The 21,668-nt window shown below is 45.7% G+C and overlaps 1 protein-coding gene across 4 annotated transcripts in view; it reads right to left on the minus strand.

Moving 5' to 3' along the window:
• Positions 1-21,668, minus strand: part of GATAD2A (GATA zinc finger domain containing 2A) — a 103,293-nt gene that overhangs the window by 81,070 nt on the left and 555 nt on the right. For 3 of the 4 annotated variants that reach the window (XM_061190174.1, XM_061190175.1, XM_061190172.1), the window contains exon 1: positions 6,050-6,153. The exons of the other annotated variant lie outside the window; for it this stretch is intronic. The gene's annotated coding sequence lies outside the window, so the exon portion shown is untranslated. Of the gene's footprint in view, positions 1-6,049; positions 6,154-21,668 lie in introns of those variants that run through there. 4 annotated transcript variants of the gene reach the window in all.

Here is a 21,668-nt window from a genome sequence, read left to right on the forward strand (position 1 = left end):
TCTGGAGTGACTCAACCAATTCAATCAACACCTTCAAACCAAGGATTCAGTTTTGCCATGCTCCTACTTTCCCCACACCAGTGAGCAATTGGGAAAAAAATGTGTTTCCTCCGTGGATGAATGAAGATTGTAGCAGCAAAGTTTTCAGAACTGGCTGGCAGAGTAAGCCTGCCCAAAACACACAAGAAAGCTAAAAATATGCTGTCACTGCCACAAAAGTCCACCCAAATGGAAACTCAAGTGACGAAGATACTGGCCTGAAACCTGCTCACCTCCAAGGTCATGGTGAGCAGCTGCCTCTAAGGTAAGAATGTGTTGAGTCAAGTTTAACAGCTACTGACTCAAAGGCTAATTGCACAGAACAACTGCGATTGTAGGAAATGTTATATTGGGATTATATGCAGATTTAAGACCACAAGGTTTATTTCACTTCCCTTCCGGATAACCTGACTGACCTTTTAGGTGAGATCTCCTTACAATAAGATCTGAAGACCTCCAAATTGTTAGGTTGTGGTGGAATTTGGTTATAAAGAAAATCTAGCTCCTCAATCTGAGTGTTTCATTGTGCGTGATGACTGAGATGTAAGACCCAGGGGGATCATCATGTAGTTGTCCTCTGGGCAGAGAAGGATTTTGTTTTTTGGTTGCTTTTTTTTTTTGGCCCCACCTCGAGACATGCGGGATCTTAGTTCCTCGACCAGGGATCGAACCCGTGCCCCCTGCAGTGGAAGCTAGGAGTCCTAACCACTAGACCGCCAGGGAATTTTCCCAGAGAAGGATTTCTGTCTCAGAGGTAAATGGAGGATCAAGGGCTAGAATACCCCTGACTACTTTCAAACATTTCCCAATTGCCCTTACAGCCAACCCATGAGATTAAGATACAGTCCCTGTCTATGGATGGGAAAGCTGAGGCCAGGTGGCCAGAAAACCTGCCCAATGCTGAAGAGTGGTAAGCTGTAGTCAGATCTGCCAAATTCCCAAACTGGCTAGAGAGCTGTAAGTGCGGAAGGAGGACAGGATTCGGGCCCAAACTCTGTTTGCCACTGCAAGCACCATCAAGCAACCTACTTCTCATCCCTGACCAGAGTCCACTCAGTGATAAAGCCAGAGGTACAGGGGCGCCTCTGGGTTCTCAAAGGCAGGACCCCATGAGAATCTGCCTGGCAAACATCTTACAAATGGAAGGGCTGCCCCTGAAAATCAGAATGTGGGGTTCAGGAAGCTCGGGATCAGGAAAAGGGGCTGTGTCTCCTCTGCCCTGATGAGGCACCACCAACCTAGCCATTCTCTATCACCAGGGAGGCACTAAGGCTGGTGGGAAAAACATTCATAGTCTGAAATCGGAAAGGTTGGGGCCCAGTCCCAGCTGTAGAAAAATCAGCCAGGTGACTCCGGCAAGTATCACCCTCTGTAGGGACTTCACCTTCTTCCATCTGAAATGTGGGGACAAGGTTGTGGTTCCAAGGGGCAGAGACAGTGATGGTTTGTCCCACAAACATAGAGGTGCTCCACACATGAGAAGCAGAACAGTCATTAATGCTTTGGGGCTCTGCCTCATCTGCTCTAGTCATGATGGTACACTCACTGAACTCCAATTTATTGAGCAGGTACACACACTAGGTGCTGTGCTATGCCACTTGCATTTATTATCTCACTCCCAACTCAGCTATTTAAGGCAGACACTACTACCCCCTTCTTAGAAATGGGAAACAGAGGACAAGGTTCACCAAGGTCAAGTCACAAGGAAGTGGCCAGGTGGAGCTCACACCCAACCTAAGGCAAAGCCAGGGCTGACCCATGACACCACTACAGGGACCTGCTACCTGGGAACAGGCCCACGGCTTCATCTGGCAAACAGCAGGCGGTACTGGGATGTGGAACAGCCTCCCTGGCACCAGGAGGATCTGGTTGGCCACTATAATGTAGCACTATTTATTAAAAGTGTACTCAAAGGCATTACCTCATTTAGGATGAATTAGGTTTGAAGGTTCAAACCAAAAGACCTGACTAGCAAGGCAGGTCAAGTGGTTTCAAGGCTAGAAATGGAGATGCAGAAGGAATGGCTGAAGGATTCAAGTCCCTCTGTGAAAATCAAGAGAGAGAAAGTGGGTGCAGTGCACTGAAGCCACAAAGACCCTTTCCCACATACCCTGGAGGGTTTCGGAGGATTTCAAGTCACTTCCTACAGCTACCTGCAGGTATTCAATTAGAGTAAGTTTCTCTGTCTTCCAAAAGACTAACCTACATTCTCATCACACAAAAAGAGGTCATAAATACAGCCTAGAAAGCAAGAGGAGGGGCAAGAAGCCCGTGGTCTAACATTCCTCTTGACTAAGAAGTCCTGGATCCTGTTTGCCAGAATCCACAAGTATGTAAGATCTGTCCCCAGCTGGTACTTTTGTTCCTCATAACACCAGTCTCACTACTTCCATCTCACTGCCACCACTTTAGGTCCCCTGTATTTTTTTACGTCAACCTTCTTAACACGTTGCCTTCCTAATTCAAGGTAAAGATGTAGCTTTGCACAGTTAGCACATAAAGTAAGTTTCATTACCTGAAAGAAAAGCAATCTGAGGCCAGGCTGTCCAACTCACCTCCTAAAACAGTTCAAATAACTCAAGAGCATCCATTCTAACAAACAACCACACTGAGCAGGCTGCACAGTTCTGTAAGCCTCAATCTATGACACTGCCAACTCGTTCTTCTGGTTCTGCCGCACTTCCTAACCCAACAACTATTACAAGGAAATCCCAATGATACTCTATTACCCCAGGACGACTGCTCATGAAGACCTCACCTACTCACCTGTTTCATAATCCTCCTAGTTTTCTACAATGAGCGTAAATTAACTCAATTATCAGGGAGAAAAAAATAAGCCTAGGGAAAATAATCTTTTCCATTCCATTTGATGGCACAGAAACACCCCAAGTCCAAACAGGTAGTTCTCCAGGCAAGCATTTGAGTTGCCTATGCTTTGAGAGGTTAGCATACCCACACCAAGAGTCCTTAACTGGATTCAGTGGTAAGGGCATTACATTTCTGTCTCTTGGAAACAGACACATTCAAGACTCTGAAGGTCATTCTTGATTTTCTCCCAACAGAACACCAGAAAATGCCAACATTTCAGAATGGTTTTGCTACTCTCCCACTCATGTCCTTCAGGCGCCATCTTCCAGTCTTCTGGTATCTAAGGCCCAATGCACCCTCATCACATGGGTCCCTGTATTATCCTCTTCAATGAGGTCCTACTGTTCTCAAGGTAAATTCCAGACCCGTCAGCCCTGGAGCCTGCACATTTGTCTCTCTCTGCTCCAACCACACTGATCTTCCTTCAGTCCCAAGCACTCTCTCTGCCAGAAATGCTCTCCCTTTTTCACTTTACCTATTTAGCTCCTACATGTCCTCTGATCCCAGCTGAAAAAAGACCCCCTCAAGTCTTGCTCACCAGGTCACAGCATCCTTCTCTCCTTGGCCCTTGTAAGTTTCCCCAAGTTTATGAGATTAGTTACGATTTCTCTCCCATTAATCTCACAGTAAACTCCACTGAGCAGGGATTCCTAGCATGGTGCCGGAGGCACAGTATGCACATTGATATTTATTGAATAAATCAATACAGAAATCACTACTCGCAATGCCACAAAGTCACAAAATAAGTGATGCAAAACAAGTGAGAAGAACTACTAAAGAGTTGAGAATTGGAGTCTTTAAAATGTTTTATTACTTAAATTTAAAATGTTCCTTCTTTTTAAAAAAAATCATAAAACACAGGTATCAAAAAGTTAAGGAAAAAAACAAACAAACAAACTACTGCTAACCCTAATCTTGGTACAAATCATAAAACACAGGTATCAAAAAGTTAAGGAAAAAAACAAACTACTGCTAACCCTAATCTTGGTACAAATCCTTCCAGGACTTTTTTTTTTTTTACCAAGAGCAGCATTATTTCTTTCCTCTCTATCAAAATATAAGATTGTAGGATCCGCCAAATGATACTGCATTAATAGAGATGACTTGACATTAAAAAAAAAAAAAATGATGTCATCTGAATGGAAATAACAATGCATCCAAATCATTAATACATTAATCCCATCCTCTACACCACATCCAAGATGAGAGGCAATCCTCTGCAAAACCCAGCTTCAGAATTTTAGGGGAGAAATAGGGGATGAAAGATGAAGGGTGGGGGAGTAATTGAGGCAAGGGTCTAGCAAATTACTCTCAAAATCCCCAACCTAATCTGCTTCCTCTAGAAAAGGACTAACTTTTCTGAGTTACAGGCTATGGAAGCAGGGCAAAGGGGGTGACTCTGTGGCTTGGTTCTTAAAAGCCAGCTGGTAACTCTGCTCTCCGAGGACAAAGCAGGGCTAGAAATGGTGTCACCTGGTCATCCCCCAACTCCAAGCAGAGGTGTACTGGAGCCTGGACAAATAAATGGCCTTGTGTTTTAGGAGCTACCAGAAAATACTCACAGACTGGGCTTGCAAACAGGAGCGCTCCTGGGCTCTGGTGCCCCACAGGGCAGGCGCAAGCCCAGCTCTGCCCCTCTACTAAGCAGTCTTGGGCAAGCAGCCTGACCTCCAGAAGCCCCAGTTTCCTCACCTGTAAAGTGGGGACTATACTCTCCCTTCCTCCATCGGATTGTTAAGGGCACCGAAATATGTCTGTGCACTGAGCTTAACACACAGTGGGCATTCAAATCGGGGCCGATGTGATCTTTTAGCCTTCCTCCACAGTTTGCTGTCAGGTCTAACACGCTACTCAGCATACTGATCTGGTGCCAGCAAACACTGCACATAATCTAACTTAAAAGAAAACTTGTAACCACTACCAGAAGAAAAAAAAACATCAACAGGACAGTGAGTCCAAGACTAAAGCAACTGCACAGAAGGCTGTCTGTCCCTCAGTTTCTCTGCGCTACCACAGCCAGAAGGTGTCACTGTGTGAAATGGACATACGGAACCAGAGACTTAACCAGTACTGTGCACTCCAAGAAAACTGAAAGAAGTAAAAGGGTAAGGAAGAGAGGAAATTAAAGGCGCAAGTGACTCACTCGGACTTTGATCTAAAGAATCCAAAGCTCTAAAGATAAGGATGAACTACACACCTAAAGGCATAGGATCAGATACACAAAATTAAGCAGTCCCTGCAAAATTCCCAAGGCAGGGCAGAAACGTACACCCAACGTGTCATTGAGTTCCTAAGGGAGGGATCCCCATTCATTTCTGTGTCCCAGTGTTTGCGCACACACCAAGTGTCAATCACGCTCTACGCTAGGGCCCTGCCCATAAGTCCTCCCTTGTTGAAGTGATCAATTCCGATTCTTGGCAATAATCCCTTTAAAAGGCCAGCTGCTGCTGTCTAGTCACTGATGCCGACCCTTTCCAAGTGGGAAAAAAGAAATCAATACAGCCAGCACCTAGATGGGGAGCCAAATTTAAAGCGTAAAGCCCTGTGAAACGCCGGAACCCACAGAGGGGGAAGGGTCCCGCGGCTCCCGGGGGTCAGGCAGGAAGGGCGCGAGCGGGGGGAGGGCCAGCCTTGCAGGCGTGGGCGCGCGGGGACTCTTATTCTGACACGGGATCCGCAGCCGCCGTCGCCTTCGCCGCGGGGTTCAGCGCCGCGGCCCGGCCAGCCCGCGACCCCCGCCCGAGACCCTCGCCCTGCGCGCCCACGTGCCACCGCCCCCCAGCCCGTCCCGGCCGCTGGGAAGCTGCGCCTCTCGGCCCGACCCCTCCCCCGACCCCAGAGGAAGCGCAGGAGGAAGAGGGGCGACGACGCGACTTTCCAGGACCCCCGCCCGGCCCGGCCCCCACGTGCCCGGGCGGCGTCGGAGCGCGGAACTTTCCAGGGCAGCGCAAGAAAGACGCTCCCAGAATAAAAGCAGTACTCGCTCGCTCTCACTTTTCCATGCTCACACAGGGGTCCCTCACAGCCCCCCGACCCTCCGACCCTGCCCAACCCACACCGCCCCTGCTGCTCCAGTCTCCCTCGCACGACCTCGGCCCCGACCCCAGCCCCCGCCCCCCGCCAAGTTTGGTCCGGAACTTACCGGGCCGCGGGCCGGCCGGGCCCTAGGACAGCGCGCGGGTTCAAGGGGCCGCGGGGCCGGGGTCGGGGTCGCCTGCGGGGCCGGGCGGCCGAGGGGCTGGGGGCGCCGGGCCGCGCGCGCTCGCTCCGCCTGTGGGGCCGCCCGGGCCCGCGGCGCTCGCTCCGCCGGTCCGCCCGCCCGCCCGCGCCGCCGGCCAGATAATGCGCCCCTCGGCCGCACACATGGAGCCCGGCGCCGGCGTCACCGCCCGGGACATGCGCACCAGGTCAGCGCGCCCGGCCCGCGGCCCCCAAAACACCGGGGAGCTCTTAAAGGCGACGCCGCCCGCCCGCGCCCGGCTGGGCGGGGGCAGTCGGTTGGGGCGGGGCCTGATAGTGGTGGGCAGGGTCAGGCAAACCGACACCGCCCCGGAAGCACCGCCCCTCCTGACCGCGCTCCACTGGACGCCTGGCCCCGCGCGCCGGTTTCCCACGAGGGCTCGGGCGGGCTCCTGCCGCAGGGGCAGGGGGGTCGTCGCCAGCTCACCCGCGGCGGAGCCGGGCGGGCCGCGCCCAGGGCTGACTCACGACGCGCTCACTGCTGACCTCGCTCCAACTGAGCCGCGAGACCTCAGGCAACTGCTTCTGAAAACCAAGGTTAGAATGCCACCCCCGCGGGGTCGTCACACAGAAGTTCCCCTCCAGGGGAGCGGCGAAACCGTAATTCTTCCAGCGTAGTAAAGAGAGTTCTACAAAGTAAGCTCCAGACCCACCCAGTTCAAAGACACTTCAGGGATGACTGCTCTCCCTCTCCAGTTACCTCCCAATCTGCCCCCGTGCCTCTGGGAGAAGGTGAAACCCCCCAAGAAAGCAAATCTGCACCCTTCCCTCTCCAGTGACTTGGAGGAAACACGGGAAGCAGTCTAACCTGAGAGAGGATGGGCTTTGGAGATGTTCAACTACATAAAACAAACACAGTTTTAATAGGGAAAATAAAATATCTAGTATCACAAGAAGCTCTCAATATCAAGATTAGGTTCTGAAGAATCACCAAAAAAGGCCCTTTCCATGTTCTTTTTACAGCGTTAAAACAAATAATTCATGATGAGACACCTAGATAACATATCCTAATACAAGTGAAACAAAAGTTTCACCAAACATACCTTGCAATGTACTGATATTTTCTATTTCATTTTTTAAAAATCAATGTAATTCCAACCCACAATTGGTCTTGACCCCAAATTTTAAAAACACTTAATGTAGAATAAGTTTTACAAGTAAAATTTTCTGCTATGTGCCCCCACCCCAATAAGAAGTTTAAAAAAGCCCATTTTAATTGTGCTGAGTTCCACACCTAATCGGCAACTTTTTGTTGTTGATTCCACCCCCAATCAATCCTACCCCCAAAATCTTCCAAGGGCTTAATGCCAACATCTGGCACAACTTCCCCAGGGCCAAAAGAGAAGCATTCCTTAAACTAAAAATGATACAAAGTACAAGTTGTTGACCCCCAAACACCTTCCCTGACCCAGATTTGTCAGCAATTTGCTTTGCTACAAAGAAATTCAAATGTTCAAATTCAAAAACCAAACAAAAACAGTTTATTCTCAAACAGGTGACTTGGTATAGGAATGCAGGAAACTCCCTAACCCCATATGCAAAGATAGTTTAAAGCAAATGATTTTCACTCTAATTCGGCAGCTGTTTATTTTGAGAACTGCTTTACTCGACGATTAATCAGATGATGTATATTAAAGCAATATAAGCAAAATATTACCTCACTGCTCCTCACCTGGGTCTTGATTAATGCCAACTTAATTAACTATAAACAGAGCAAAGTGTGGTCAGGTGGGAGACCCAAGACATGAGATTGACATAGGGATTCCAGAATCTGAGCTGGCAAACCCTGTACGAGTCACCAAGGTGACAACCATCCTGTTTTAAAGAAGGAGGCATGGGACTTCCCTGGTGGCGCAGTGGTTAAGAATCCGCCTGGCACTGTGATTAAAAATCTTCCAACACACAAAAGCCCAGGACCAGATGGCTTCACAGGCGAATTCTATCAAACATTTAGAGAAGAGCTAACACCTATCCTTCTCAAACTCTTCCAAAATATTGCAGAGGGAGGAACACTCCCCAACTCATTCTACGAGGCCACCATCACCCTGATACCAAAACCAGACAAAGATGTCACAAAGAAAGAAAACTACAGGCCAATATCACTGATGAACACAGATGCAAAAATCCTCAACAAAATACTAGCAAACAGAATCCAACAGCACATTAAAAGGATTATACACCATGATCAAGTGGGGTTTATTCCAGGAATGCAAGGATTCTTCAATATACGCAAATCAATCCACGTGATACATCATATTAACAAATTGAAGGAGAAAAACCATATGATCATCTCAATAGATGCAGAGAAAGCTTTCGACAAAATTCAACACCCATTTATGATAAAAGTCCTGCAGAAAGTAGGCATAGAGGGAACTTTCCTCAACATAATAAAGGCCGTATATGACAAACCCACAGCCAACATTGTCCTCAATGGTGAAAAACTGAAACCATTTCCACTAAGATCAGGAACAAGACAAGGTTGCCCACTCTCACCACTATTATTCAACATAGTTTTGGAAGTGTTAGCCACAGCAATCAGAGAAGAAAAAGAAATAAAAGGAATCCAAATCGGAAAAGAAGAAGTAAAGCTGTCACTGTTTGCAGATGACATGATACTATACATAGAGAATCCAAAAGATGCTACCAGAAAACTACTAGAGCTAATCAATGAATTTGGTAAAGTAGCAGGATACAAAATTAATGCACAGAAATCTCTTGCATTCCTGTATACTAATGATGAAAAATCTGAAAGTGAAATTAAGAAAACACTCCCGTTTACCATTGCAACAAAAAGAATAAAATATCTAGGAATAAACCTACCTAAGGAGACAAAAGACCTGTATGCAGAAAATTATAGGACACTGATGAAAGAAATTAAAGATGATACAAATAGATGGAGAGATATACCATGTTCTTGGATTGGAAGAATCAACATTGTGAAAATGACTCTGCTACCCAAAGCAATCTACAGATTCAATGCAATCCCTATCAAACTACCACTGGCGTTTTTCACAGAACTAGAACAAAAAATTTCACAATTTGTATGGAAACACAAAAGACCCCGAATAGCCAAAGCAATCTTGAGAACGAAAAATGGAGCTGGAGGAATCAGGCTCCCTGACTTCAGACTATATTACAAAGCTACAGTAATCAAGACAGTTTGGTACTGGCACAAAAACAGAAATATAGATCAATGGAACAGGACAGAAAGCCCAGAGATAAGCCCACGCACATATGGTCACCTTATCTTTGATAAAGGAGGCAAGCATATACAGTGGAGAAAAGACAGCCTCTTCAATAAGTGGTGCTGGGAAAATTGGACAGGTACATGTAAAAGTATGAAATTAGAACACTCCCTGACACCATACACAAAAATAAACTCAAAATGGATTAAAGACCTAAGTGTAAGGCCAGACACTATCAAACTCTTAGAGGAAAACATAGGCAGAACACTCTATGACATAAATCACAGCAAGATCCTTTTTGACCCAGCTCCTAGAGAAATGGAAATAAAAACAAAAATAAACAAATGGGACCTAATGAAACTTAAAAGCTTTTGCACAGCAAAGGAAACCATAAACAAGACCAAAAGACAACCCTCAGAATGGGAGAAAATATTTGCAAATGAAGCAACTGACAAAGGATTAATCTCCAAGATTTACAAGCAGCTCATGCAGCTCAATAACAAAAAAACAAACAACCCAATCCAAAAATGGGCAGAAGACCTAAATAGACATTTCTCCAAAGAAGATATACAGATTGCCAACAGACACATGAAAGAATGCTCAACATCATTAATCATTAGAGAAATGCAAATCAAAACTACAATGAGGTATCATCTCACACCGGTCAGAATGGCCATCATCAAAAAATCTAGAAACAATAAATGCTGGAGAGGGTGTGGAGAAAAGGGGACACTCTTGCACTGTTGGTGGGAATGTAAATTGATACAGCCACTATGGAGAACAGTATGGAGGTTCCTTAAAAAACTAAAAATAGAACTACCATATGACCCAGCAATCCCACTACTGGGCATATACCCTGAGAAAACCATAATTCAGAAAGAGTCATGTACCAAAATATTCATTGCAGCTCTGTTTACAATAGCCAGGACATGGAAGCAACCTAGGTGTCCATCATCGGATGAATGGATAAAGAAGATGTGGCACATATATACAATGGAATATTACTCAGCCATAAAAAGAAATGAAATGGAGGTGTTTGTAATGAGGTGGATGGAGTTAGAGTCTGTCATACAGAGTGAAGTAAGCCAGAAAGAGAAAAAGAAATACAGTATGCTAACACATATATATGGAATCTAAGGAAAAAAAAAAAAAAGGTCATGAAGAACCTAGTGGCAAGATGGGAATAAAGACACAGACCTACTAGAGAATGGACTTGAGGATATGGGGAGGGGGAGGGGTGAGATGTGACAGGGTGAGAGAGTGTCATGGACATATATACACTACCAAATGTAAAATAGATAGCTAGTGGGAAGAAGCCGCATAGCACAGGGAGATCAGCTCGGTGCTTTGTGACCACCTAGAGGGGTGGGATAGGGAGGGTGGGAGGGAGGGAGATGCAAGAGGGAAGAGATATGGGAACATATGTATATGTATAACTGATTCACTTTGTTATAAAGCAGAAGCTAACACACCATTGTAAAGCAATTATACTTCAATAAAGATGTTTAAAAAAAAAAAAAAAAAAGAATCCGCCTGCCAATGCAGGGGACACGGGTTCGAGCCCTGGTCCAGGAGGATCCCACATGCCGCAGAGCAACTAAGCCCCTGCGCCACAACTACTGAGCCTGCGCTCTTAGAGCCCACGCACCACAACTACTGAAGCCCGCTCCCCTAGAGCCCATGCTCTGCAACAAGAGAAGCCACTGCAACGAGAAGCCTGCGCACCGCAGCGAAGAGTAGCCCCCGCCCACCGCAACTAGAGAAAGCCTGCGCGTAGCAATGAAGACCCAACGCAGCCAAAAATAAATAAATAAATTTATTTTAAAAAAAAATAAAGAGGGAGGCATCAGCTGTGACATATTAATGACACACCCCTATGGACTGAGGTGTGCACTGGTGACAGGTGGGCTGCTCCAGGGGACAGTGCCAACTTCTCCAGCTGGGAAAGGGTGAAATAGAGTTTATTTCTGTGATAGGAAGAGAGGACCAAGTGTGTAGATGGAAAAAGCGATAGTGAATCCAGACCTGTTTGGGGTCCCAGATGCTCAGGCGGGTGAATGCTGAGACTGCTTGGCCTAAAGACCTTGTGCCTATAGTACTGGACTAAACAGCAAATAGTTCAGCTGGGTGATTATGAAATATGATGCAATCACCTTCAGATGCCATTCTAAAACTGAAGAAACCCTAATTTAAGAGACAACTAGGGCTAGAACCATGTTTCTCCTGAAGTTTTTCCCCTCTGCCCTAAGAACAAGGCAGTCAATTAATAGTTATGGGTACCAGTTAACATGATACTCTAAAAACACTTCTGTTATTAAGTTAAACAAAAATTTCTGCCGAATTCACTTCATATCCTTCAGACCAGATCCTTGCTAATAATAGCCAAGCCTCCTTCCACCCTAACCACTGCAGAAATATTCTAATTATCTTTCTAATGTACTATTAGATAAACTTCCAAACACCATCTGAGTTAATTCCTGTACAACAAAGGGACTGAAGAAAAGAAATTTGGGCCAAATTCCATGTTCGTGTCCTCTTTTATAAAGTAGAAATTGGTCAAAGGCTCAACAGTAGTGTGAAACCGACTGAAAAGGAGTAGCATCACCTACTAAATGTTTAAGGTACTGTACTTTTGGGGTTTTAATCAGAAAATGTCTTTAAAGTTCCTGGTGGACAAAATTTAAGATGTCTTACATGATAAACACTGATCAACAAGAACCGTCTAAGAGACCACTCATCACAAGGGTTTTGTAGGCTGGGGAGCCTGTAGGCACCAGCTCCAGAAGTTCACAGGCTGGTGGCACAGAAAGACATAGAATGGTTTCAATGCAGAAAATGCATTCATAGAAAAGACAGGAATCACAAAGGAAGAGGCTGCTCCCCTCCCTGGAGAGGGGTCTGGGAGATCTTTATGGATGTGACATTTGAGCCAGCTCTTAATGGATGAACATCCCAGGCATCCAGAACAGCAGAAGCAAGGGCCAGAGCTGGCTACTCCTGGAGTGTGAGGGCTTTGGGGCAGACAGGGCTGCAAAGGGATGGATTCATTAACCTTTAAACTTTCTAGGTGGCTTTATCTCTCAGAACACCGAATGAACTGTCGACCACTTACTTCAATTTATAAGCTAAGCAGACCTAGTTATGTAGACTTTAACCAATTTTTAGATTACTGCTATCAAACAGTGACACTAGGCTCCCTCTTGTTTTCTGAGAAGCTCTCCAAAGAATAAACAGGTTGTTCATTCAAAAGTGTACCAAGTTTCGGACTTCCCTGGTGGCACAGTGGTTAAGAATCCGCATGCCAATGCAGGGGACACGGGTTCGAGTGCTGGCCCGGGAAGATCCCACATGCCGCGGAGCAACTATGCCTGTGTGCCACAACTACTGAGCCTGCGCTCTAGAGCTCACGAGCCACAACTGCTGAAGCCCGTGCACCTAGAGCCCGTGCTCCTCAACAAGAGAAGCCACCACAATGAGAAGCCCACGCACCACAACAAAGAGTAGCCCCCGCTCACCGCAGCAAGAGAAAGCCCGCGCACAGCAACAAAGACCCAATGCAACCAAAAATTTAAAATATAAATAAATAAATAAATTTACAAAAGTGTACCAAGTTTAAAAAAAAAAGTACCTTTATGAAAAAGAGCACTACTTCCCACACTTTGCATTTTTAGTACTCTAAAGTCTAAAACTATTTTCACGGAGTTTAGGGACAATATAACCACAATCTCTAAGAGGATTATTTTAAAGTTTCTTATTTCACCCCAAATTCACTCTCAGATGGTGAGATTGCAAAGCAATTGGTTGGGAAAGGAAAGGAAAAGATTCATTTCTATGTGAATTTGATTTCCCTAGTACTTTGATATTTTTGGTACTTTTTTCAAGGACCAGAAAACAGTTAAAGGGACTATGCTTTATGAAAAATATAATACTCCCAACACATTACAGCTTCTACAACAAATGTCATTTTTTAAATCACAACACTTTTACACTAGATTAGGAGTTTGTGGGAGACAGGTAAGCACCCATCTGCCCCATCCCTGTCATGTATGCAGAAAAGCTCTCTGAAGCACAGCTCTCTAGAGATGAGCCACTTTGTCAACATGTGTTTGTTTTGAGTATCGTTTCTAACCACAATTCTGAACACTTAATGTCGATGCAACATGGAGTTCAGGCTCCATCTGCAGTTAGTCTCTGTGTGGCCCTGACGATATCCCATTGTTACAGGGCTCTGAGCACAAATGCTTCCCTAAAGGGTTAAATACAAACTGCTCAGAAGTATCATTGTGAACCGGAAGTGTATCTCCCACTCTGTCTTCATCTGCATGTGTCACCAGTTGGCAAGGAGTATCTCTTTTGTGTCTATATATGGCTTACAAAAAAAAAAAAATACGCACACCTAATTTAGGTCAATTTTAAGTCTTTGAAAAGTTCGTAAGTGAACCATGTTTTCTATGAATTAAAGAATTAACAGGAAAAAAATCAGAAAACTACCAGAAAAAAAAAATGCTATATGACAGTCTTAACTCTAGAGATCAACCTATTCAAACCTGCTTAACAAAGAAAGAGTATTAGTCACATCAGTGGCCTGCTAATAAACATCCTTGGTTTAGATGTGAAGAAAAACATGTTTTAAAAACTTGGTATCCAGTTCACACCCCCCTCCCCAGTTATTAAATGGCAGATCTTCCAACCTAACATAGGAAAGAGGAAAACATTCCTCCCCAAAGTTTTCCTAATAGGATGAATACTCCCCTCCTCCACTGGTGCCCAGCATTTCACTATAGGAAATTCAGGAGGCGGGTCTTTCTAGTTTTCTCCTTCACAGCTTGATAACAAACACCATGTCCTCTTGCATGTTGACCTAGTCAGGCCTATAATTTTACCAACTCCTGGTTTGGGAGCAGTAAAATCTTTTTTTCAAATTTGGGTCAAAAATCAACCTTCAATAGAGATACTTTAAGAGGTTAAGTATAAAGTTTAAAGCTTTGTAAATATAAAGCCTAAACCTTGAAAATGTCATGCAAGTTAAAAAACTGTTCTGGGGACTTCCCTAGTGGCCCAGTGGTTAAGAATCCGCCTGCCAATGCAGGGGACACGGGTTCGATCCCTGGCCCGGGAAGATGCCACATGCCACGGAGCAACTAAGCCCATGCACCACAACTACTGAGCCCGCGTGCTGCAACTACTGAAGCCCACGCGCCAAGAGCCCGTGCTCTGCAACAAGAGAAGCCACCGCAATGAGAGGCCCGTGCACTGCAACGAAGAGTAGCCCCCACTTGCCACAGAGAGCGAAGAGAAAGAAAGCCTGTGCGCGGCAACAAAGACCCAACGCAGCCAAAAAAAGAAAAAAGAAAAAACTGTTCTGCTGTATTAAGAGTTTTAGACCAGCTTAAATGACAATTCTCAAAGGAAAAAAATTCAGAAGCAGCCCCCATTATCTGTCCTCCTGAAACTCCATGTAGACTGCATACTATTATAAATAATCTGCATGGTCTGATTTCACTGGCCATCATTGCTTTCTGATTGAAAATACTTATTCAGAGCTCAATTTAAATATTATTTTAGAGTTCAATCTTGAATCCTACTATGGCACATTTTATAAGACTCTCTACCTTTGAAGGTAACTTTGGGCTTTTCTTGCCAAAGGTGCTCAGTTCAAACTCTGATTTTTAGATGAGCGTAACCTCCTCAGGTCAAGGGAACTCACCAGATTGTTTCTTTACCTCCAGGTCCCTGACAGTGCCCATGCTGTTCCTCTCCTGGGAATGAGTAGCCACCTAAAAAGTAGCTCTCCCCATCGCCCCTTCCTTTGCAGGCTCTCCTTCCGCAATCCAACTGCAGCATTTTGCTGCAGTTATCAGTTCATGAACTTGTTTTTTCCTAGCAGCATATGAGCTCCTGTGTCCAGCCAGGTGCCTGACCCTTAGCAAGTTAAATGAATGTTTCCATCACACTCAAAAGTAAGGCTTTTCCTACAACATACTATAGCCACATAGAGTGTAGGTTTGAGCCTTTTTCCTAGTTACCCTGTCATGCTTCAGGAGGCACTGCAAGTCCATATGGTACACCAAGGTGATGCGGTGGCGGCGGCGGCAGCAGCAGCAGTGTAAGGCTATGATGAACTAAGAGAACCCACTGTCAAAAATCAGCCAATGCAGGAACCTCTAGATCATCAGCCCTCAGTCATACGCAGCAGCCTGTGGCCCCAACGTGGACTGGTTTGCTCTTGGGCAGTATTAACTGCCATAGATAGCTATCCAAACTTGGGTGCCAACCTCAAGAGGAATAGTCAGCCTTGGTATGATTCTGCTAACAACTACCTTTACTAGGCACGTACAACAATCCAGCTGCTTGCTTCGTGCTTACCATCCCCACCCAACAAATGAAGAAACTGAGGCTCAAAGAGGTTAGGCCACTTGCAGTTAGTTAGGCCACCTTCCTGAGGTCACAGAGCCAGCAAGTGGCAGAATCTGGCTTTCTGGCTCCAAAGTTTCTACTGCACACAGGGCACTTTTACAAAGCAACAAAGACAAATAACAGCAAACAATTCTTCAAGAGCACACTCTTGCAGAAGGATCTATCTACTGTCTGCTTCCTTTAGTTCTATACACGTCTCCAGAGCAGCCTTTTGCAGGCAAGCTCCTGCAGGGAACATTGTGATAATGCAATAGGAAACCATCCTGTTAACCACCCTGCCAGATAGTCCTGAGTTTGTGGGTACATTAGCTGAGCCCCTAGAACTGCTAGGTGCAGGTCCACTGGTGGCTCCCAGTTCTGACAAAGCAGCTTACTGAGCAAAAAGTGATAACCTGAACATGTTTTCTACACTCAAATTGGAGCCCAAGAACTCAGCCTGGAGTGTGGGGAACAGGAAATGAAGAGAGAGCAAGCATCCACTTCCCAAGGGCAACAGAGCCCAGAGGTGGGAGTCTGGTCACGTGCACAGTTGCATTGCTTGTCCACGCCCACTTCTGGCCTGGGCCTTCCTCTTCACCTCACGAGTCAGTACTTGGGTGAAGGGAAAGGAAAAGAAGACAGACTACCAGAAACTCTCCTTGTAATATGCTCTCTCTCCCCTGCTGGGCCCTGGGCCCTGAATGAGTATCCACCCTGGCTCTCTGGCTCCACCCCTCACAAATACACCTACTTAAGCAAAGCACCTGTCACATAATTGATCTATGTGGACTAACATCAAATCCGGGCCACAACATAGGAAGATCAAAATAGTGCTTCCCCAGTCCCAATACAAGAGGGAACCCTAGGGCAAAGGGAACTCTGTGCACCAAGAACCTACTAATACATGACTAAGCAGTCCACCTATTTGAAATCTCACTTCTCCTATGCCATAAACAACAGCCAAGCACTACCCTTGTCCGATTTTTTTTTTTTTTTTAAGATTTAAAACAAGGCGAGAAGGGCTTTAACAGCTGTTTATCTCTTTGCATAACATGCACTGCCATGAAGAAATGCCACAGGATTCCAAAAACACACTGCCACCAACTTCAAGAAAAGTAAAGCTGAAAATGCTCCTGGCAATAACCATTCCAGACTCTCTTTTGTTTCTCCAAGACTACAGCCACAGTCATCCTGGATCAACTAGTGCCAAAAGCCAACAATCAACCAGGAAAACACCATAATTTCTGCTTCCTTTCAGAGGGAGGAAACAGAAGCAAGGAGTCCAGTGAGGAAATTAGAAGCGTAGTAAGGTTTCACTTCCAAACCTCCAAGAAACTCCACCCCAAGCTCCCAACATCCAGGAATATGCCCAAAGAAGCCCTGAGATATTCTTTCATTCATTTGTTTACTTGTCTGTGACTGGGATATAAGATCCTTGAGGGCTGACTGCATCTGTCCCTGGGGGCCCAGCTCACTGCTAGGCCCCCAGCACCCAGCATGGTGTGCCTAGCACATCATTGGCACACATTTATTGCTGAATTATTTGCTGGCATAGGAAGTTATATGAGCCAGAAAATCTAACACTTTCTATTTTTCAATCCAATTTTAGTTGCATTAAACAACAAAAAAACAAAAAAACCCTACCTTACGGCCACACAGGAAAACTTGTGCCAAGTTAAGCCCTTACTTGAGTGTTTAAATGTCCCTTATAGGCCAGTTTGGAGGGATAAATTCATATTCAAACAATGCACCAGTGTAAACAAAGGCAGCCAGGCTGCAGAGAGGATAAAGCCAAACTTAATACTAGAAATTCAAAATAACAACATCCATTCATTTGCATGGAACGACTCCATACAGTAGTTATTTCCCAATTCCGAAAGAGGTCAGCTTCTTTCTTATCATCAAAATCCCACAGGGATTTAATGCCCCCAGTGCTGTCTCCAACAGGAAGGAAACCCTGACTTCCCCAGCTATTTCAGTTACATAAATCAACAGTTTATTGTCCAGAGTTAGAAGCTGGGCAGTGTTGGGACCCACATACCTTTTAGAGCTGCCCACCAATGGATAACCACGTTACATTACATCTAATAAATGTACCTAGATCAATATCGTTCCTAACTATCCAAGGGTTTTTATTGCTGTAAGGATCTTTCAATTCAAAAAAAAGCTTAAAAAACTTCCCGTTAGATAAAAGGGACTTGGTGGTGGCGCCACCATCCACCAGAGTGAAGTCTGTGGCACACAAGGGACATCATAATTTCAAAAGGGATAATAATCCCCTTAAAGTTGTTTACCCTATGTTTTATATTTTAAAAATAATAAACTTTGCTCCTTTCCCATATAATGGAATAAATGTCCTTAAAAGAATTAAGAGAAATTTAAGACTGGCAGATATTTCTTGGCTTCAATAGTAAATTCACTCTGTGTATGGGGGGATGGGGGCAGAGGGAGGGAAAGGGGATATTTCAAGAGAGGGGGAAAAACCCTTTTCTTCAAACTTGGAAGCGGTGCAGTGGGGGCCTAGCTCAGATTTTTCACCCACTATTCACCCGCAACCCGGGTTTTAGCTATCAAGGGCAAGTGCCATCTGTCTCCACATGAATAAGTGAAAAAGGCTGGGCCCAACTCACCAGCCATGATTTTAAGGCTTTCACTAATTGCTAAGACAAAACCCTCTCAAAAAAAAAAAGTGTCCTGCCCACCCCAGCCTCCATCCCCAGAGTTTGAGTTAGCATCTTCACAGCCCTCTGAATCCTTGGGAACTCAAGGTGAATTCTGATCTCCTCATGGGCACTAAGCCACACACTCAATGTACTATTATTGTGTGGCAATAAATGCCTTTGTACATCACTTTTCCAGTCTTTTGTCCCCAAATCTGATCCATTACCCTAAAAGAACGGTTCTTCTTCCAAGGTTCTAACGTGTAAGAAGAGATCACTCATCAGGTAACTGCTGCATATCACTCAGTCAAGCAGTCCCAAAACATGGCCGTGATCCTTTACGGTTCACCTTCTTTTTCTTCCCACAATTCAAGCTTGTAATAATCTTCTATCTCGCCTGTGGTCTAATTATAGTAATACATCTCCATGGCCTTAACTCACAAATTACCCCATTTTACAGAGGGAGAAAGCAAGGCCAAGGCAAACACAAACCCCTGTCACACAGCAAATCCATCTCACATCTGCTATCTGAACACAGAAAAACGCTACTAGACCCAGGTGGGCAGTGGGTTTTGCAAGAGACACTCCGAGTTTCTTTCTCTTTGCTCCGCGGGCATATTTGGCCTTGGCAAAATGTCAAGTGCTTCCTGTCTGGGAGTCCAGACCAGAACCATAACCTCCTGAGCACAACAACCAACGTTTATTGCACACCAACCATGTGCTAGGCGCTGTGCTGGCTGCCTCCTGTTCGTTATCTCAGATTCATTCATTCACACATCTAGGAAGCACTTCCCATTTGTAGGCGCCTTTACACACATTCACAGAGATGTGACCCCCTCAAATATTTAGTAACGTGCTGATCTTGTGCCATAACTTATCCAAGGCCACACAGCTAGGAAGGACAGACCCAGAATCTGAATCAGGTCCTTCTGACATCAAAGCTCCCTCTTCCCTAACACCTCACCTTGCTGGTCCTATGGGCTTCATTTTCAAATAATAAACATGTGCCAGCACTTCTCTGCCCTGTCTCAGGACACCTTAAGCCCCGAGCTCCCCACCATATTTCCTCTTCCCCTCAGGGCAAGCTGACCAGGAAGAGGCAGTAGAGGAGCAACCAGGGCTGTAGCGGCTTCCTGCCTGGACTTGACTACCCCAGGAGCAGAGGGCCCAGGAAACTCTCCAAGCGCTTCTCCACAGAAGAAAATAGCTCGAGTTGAAACTTGTGTCCACATGGTCCACCGACAGATTTAGAACTCAAATTATAGCCTCGGCAGGAGTCTTCACAAAGGACTCAAATTAAGCAAGACCCAGATGGAAATGAACAGGAGAGAGACAGTCTTAAAGTCAAACTGTAAAGTGAACTGCAGTTCTAGCAGAGTCAGAGGGAAGAACTGGTTGAAAGGCTAAACCAACCAAGTTCAGCCTATATTTCAGAACTCCACTTCAGGAACATTTTCCCCACATTTTTAGCCTGAGACTTGTGCATGGACACGAAGTGGTTACAAGTTACTCAGGTTTCAAACTGAGTTCATTCCTGTCCTTTGGACCATCTCTCAATGCCAGCATTCATCTACTTGGGCTCCAGAGAGCTCTGCGTTTGGCAAAACAGATAAAATTAGCTACTGGAGTGAACCTGGAATCCAGGGTGGGCCATTAAAAAAAAAAGGTACACATGACATTTGTAAAAGCCATGTAAAAACTTCCTTTGAGCCAAGCTGAAGTCACCTAAAACTTAGAGAAATGAATTCAAATCCCCTGTTCCTTGCCTCCCTTCCACCCTTCCTGGGTCTAAGGTGACCCATTTCCTGCTTGTTGCTCTGCCTTTCAAACCCGAGTGGCCCACAAACTGAGGATCCACTGGAGATCAAGGGGTAAATCAGAGGGCCTAGGGAGAGAAAACACAGCTGGAAGACCTGAAAGAGCGTTTTTCTTCTCCTTTTTTTTTTTTTTTTTGGGGGGGGGGTGAGTTATACTATGCAGAGGGAGGACTGAGGGATGGGACAGGAAGTGGGTCAGTCCCACAACTTGAAAGTGTGATAATGAGGTACAATGCTCCAGCCCTGTCCCTCCTGCTACACTGGCCTGACAACACTGTGGTGGCCCCATGACTCAAAAACAGAGTAACCAAGACTGTCCTTTGACAACAGCTCCTGCTCCCCCAAATCTAGCAGGTCTTAAAGGATGAGAGAAAACAGCATTTTTTTGCCTGTCTCCCAATTTCCCTTCCAACCACAAATTCCTCCAGATCCCTGGAAGCTGAGGTAAAAGTTCAGAGAATACCCCTAATATGGCAAGAAAGAAGACTGAAGATGGGAGGAGTATATTTCTGATCTCTCCTTGCAGAATAGAGAGAAGTGGGTACCACAAACAGAAATACGGGAACCCTGAAGTTGAGGGCTCAAAGGAAAAATGGGGGAAGAGTTTCTCCCTTAGCAAATCAGGAGGGAAACCTCAGGAAAGGGGGAATATCCTCAGGCAGGTGGAAGGGGAACCCCTGGGGATTCAGGGGGACCCTTTAAAGAAATGAAGAAATCCACTGTGTCCTCCATCAGAGAGGACGTATCTTGAAAGAGTGCAGGCACATTTCAGAGATGTGAGGAGCCTAATAGCAGTGGGACATCTCATATTAGGGGGAGAACCTCTGGAGAAGCCAGGGACCCCTCCAAACACTGCAGCATCCACAGATTAGTAGGAGTCCCCCCCAGAACGAAAACTTTTTTGGAAAAGTGGGGAACATTTCCTCAAGTAAATAAGGATCCAGTCAGACGTATGGGCATTTCAGAGTAGTGGGCCCCCTCAGTAAAATGGAGGTACTCATCAAAAAGTAGCGGGTCCCATCAAAAGTGGGGTCAAATCAGAAAAGTGGGGAACACCGCCAACAAGGATCCTGACAGAAGCAGGAACACCTCAGATTAGTTGGGGGACACTTGGGAAAAGGAGGAGGTCACCCAAAGAAGTGGGGACAGAAAAGCAGGGAGAGCAACGCAAAAAGGTAGGAGGAAAGGAGACCTGTGAAAAGTGGGGGACACCTTAAAAAGGCAAGGGCCAAAAAGGAACACAGAACAGTGGGACAACAGCTCAGAGAAGCAGGGATCTCCTCGCAGAGGTGGGGGTTCCCCAGAGAAGTGAGGGGAAAGGTGCCCTAGAAACAGGGATGTCTCCCTGAGAGAAGTGGGGGTCCCTCAGGGAAGACGGGGGGGTCCCAGAAACGCAGGGGGTCCCGCAAAAAGCAACCCCTCGGAGAAGCAGGGGTCCCCTTAGAGAAGTTGGGAGGGGTAGT

This window comes from Eubalaena glacialis, chromosome 4, assembly GCF_028564815.1.
Source record: "Eubalaena glacialis isolate mEubGla1 chromosome 4, mEubGla1.1.hap2.+ XY, whole genome shotgun sequence".
Classification (NCBI taxonomy): domain Eukaryota; kingdom Metazoa; phylum Chordata; class Mammalia; order Artiodactyla; family Balaenidae; genus Eubalaena; species Eubalaena glacialis.